The sequence below is a fragment of the Morone saxatilis genome, unplaced genomic scaffold, assembly GCF_004916995.1.
Source record: "Morone saxatilis isolate NCDOM2014 unplaced genomic scaffold, NCSU_SB_2.0 Contig5, whole genome shotgun sequence".
Taxonomy (NCBI): Eukaryota; Metazoa; Chordata; class Actinopteri; family Moronidae; genus Morone; species Morone saxatilis.
Genome location: NW_023340095.1, coordinates 4649700 through 4653031, shown reverse-complemented (window position 1 = coordinate 4653031; position 3332 = coordinate 4649700).

Genomic DNA, 3332 nt, shown 5'->3' with positions numbered 1-3332 from the left:
TCTGTTTACACCTTACTGTTGGCTGTAAATTATAGTTCAACAAACACAAAATGTATAACCTTAAATACACAACCAAATCGATTTGCAAATTCATTTTAAATAAGCTTTACTCATATTCAACTTATTAAAATGACACCCAAACTTTGCCACACACAACTAACCCCTGAACTGTATGACAGGAAACAGCTGTATGTTCACAAGGTGCTAAAAGCATCAGGTGATTGGCTTCCCATCAGACAGGGTGTGTGCATGTGTGTGTGTGAATAGAGAGAGGGGGGGAGTTCAAGAGACTAGAGCAGAGCTAATGAGAAAGACAGCTGTTTTCTTGTTGGCCCTGCCCACAAACCAGGTCACCCAATTCAGAGCCTTTCTGCAACAAGACACACAAGCATCAGTTGTATTTTCTGTTGAGAAAGAAGGAAACTTCAGGGCACTGCAAATAACACTGCCAGTTACTGCCTGTTTGCCAAAGATTTTGTCATTGAAGAGGATGTTGGCAAAGGGGGTGAAGGTGCTCTGGGAATCATTTTGTGTAAATCATGGTTTGTCCCCTGCTGGTGTGTATACAAGCTAGCTAGATTGGTTGGAAAGTAAACAACATTGCTCTGCTTTCAGAACCAGTGTAGCATACTTTGTTATATTTGTGGGCTGCTGTATTTCCATCAGGAAACCTTTAAATGTATTTTCAGTTTAACATTTTCTTAAATGACAAGGCTGGTGAGACTCTATGGTTTGGTTTTTGCCAATAAATCCCATAAAAAGATCAAAACCTACAATGCAATTCACCTCTCAATAGCCTACTTCCCGACTACCCTACCCTGTGTGTGGCCAGTGCTCTGCTTAAGATATACAAAGGAGACACAAGTGTATAGGCTACTTTTGTTTTTAAGAGATGATAAATAATGTTCTATAACAATTAGGCACTGTTGTTTTGCACAAAGATCACTCAAACTAAATAGCAAATCTGTTGGGAACCATTCTCAGCTGGGTATCAATACACATCTGGCGCTCTATTTGGTACCAAGTGCAACACTGATTAACTGACATGTTTTCAATAGTTTCTGGACATCAGTGTAGTGAGTAAGCTAAACCAGGCTTTTGACTACACGGACAATATATTCATTGTTGTTTTTTGGGATTGCTGACAATAAGAAAACTATGATATAATGGGATTAGTTACGGCATGCACACCCGCCGCTGTTTACAGGATTGTCGTGACTCCGGGTGTCTCTGGTTATACTGGAGTGAATTTAGCGGTAAGAGGAACAGACTGTTTGTTGATAATGGATTTTCTCTGGTTGCGAGAGGTGAAGTCACAGGATTCAAACTGAACAGTGTGCAGATTCTATTTTATTCAGTGTGTCCTGCCTGCTAGGTAGCTAACACTAGTTAGCAAATGTCAAGGCTGGTGACCGCGGAAAGTGGGGATCACCAAAGTCAGCACAATTCAATTCATCAGTCTGTATGATTGTCTCTGTGAAACTTCATGGCAATCAGGTCAACAATTGTCAAGATATTTCTAGTCTAATAAGTCTGGACCAAAGTAAGGGACCCACCAACCAACAGACCCACATTGCAATACAGCTACCGCTAGTCTGTGGCTGGCATGGTTAAAAAGTGCTGAAGCTACCAACAACTTCAGATACTGGTGACAGTGATTACTGCTAATGTGAAATATACCACTGCTTAATGGCAAAGTTTCCTTTTCTTGGACTATTCTCTGTTGCAATCATCTACACAGGATTGAAGACCTCTTGAGAATGTGTGTATTCTATTATGACAGTAAAATTATACTGTTCCAGTATCCACTCGATTTGTGCAGCTCAGTTTTTAGTTTTTTCATGCTAATAAGAAACAGCAGTGTTACTAAACATAACATTTTTATTTATAATGCACTGTTTTTGCATGCACAGTGTACATCTACACCTTGAGTGATCCCCATCTGATAGGCTGCAGATCTATCTGCAACTTCTGGTTTTATTTTACATAAAGGCACAGTTACAAACATTATGCTGTCATCACTAACAGTAATTCAAAGAAGAGAAGGATTATTTCGATTCAGATTTCAGGGGTTTTGGAGATCATTATCCAGCTCTACTTCCTGCCTTAATGTATCACAAATGCTTGTTGCCTTCTTTGACCGGACTGTAAAATAAAACTCTCCTTTCTTTTGTCCGGACTGAATGAAATGGTACAGGTCAGATATGAGACAAAGTATCAGGTCGAAGCGGAAGCTCACCTGATTGAGTATGCGCCCCATGTACTAAGTCCTTCCTGCAGCTGCCCAGGTTTGATACCAACCGGCAGCTTTTCAGGTCAAGGTTATAGATACCAGTGTGGCAATTCGCAACATTCATTCTCTTGCACCAATCGAGCAGGTCTGTAGTACGCTTGGTCATTTGCTGCAATAATCACATTTTGCCATGACTCATTGAACTATATGACCTGAGACAAACTGATAGAAAGAATAATTAACCCTTTTAGTTTTCAGGTTATATTTAAACAGTTAAAATCTTAGAAGGGGTTGGTGGGGCTCCACTAGCTTTATAGCATTTATTCACATTCATTTTATTACATTTAATAGTTTGAATTTTCCAATTAGCTGTGACAAATGCATTTTCCCTATAGAAATATCACTAGCTTTGCCTTTAGTAAAGTTTCAGAGAAACACATGACACAAAGTAGTTTTCAACAGCTCGGTCTGGCAGCTCAGACAGGCGATACAAACTCATACCATTGATTGGTGTATAGTTTATTAGACCATGAGCTGGACAGAGTAAAACACAGTGTTTTGATAGTGCTTTGTAGCCTATTGATTATGGTTCTGCAAGTCTTTGATTCTAAACAAAACATATAGTCCCAATAATCAGACAACTAGTTAAACGTCTGTTCTCCTGGTACGTAGTCTGTGTTGGAGTCTATATTTGCCAGATCAAGTTTGAGGATGTGCAGAGTTTTGAGAAGGCAGTGTTTCTTTTTGATCCAAGGATTTTATTTTGATGAAGCTGCTGTCAGGAAGTAGTTAACAAAAACTTTGCTATGGTACAATTGGCATCATCATCCATTTTACTCCTCCATCTCCTCCCAGAGTATGAAACTCCTCCTATTGGCTTTTTTTTTCTCTCCCTAAGACTGCTCCTAAACTGCATCACAGTATATTTCACACATTCTCCTCCTCTAATAAAATGTCTCTGTAGCTAACATTGATGACTGAAGCAGCTCACCATTTGAATGACCTAAAAACACTTCTAAAAGTCAAAGCTTAGTCAGGCATGGCTCTAAAACAGTAGTTTAGCTTTTAGTCGCTTTAAAATGTTGCTTTTTGGTCTTTG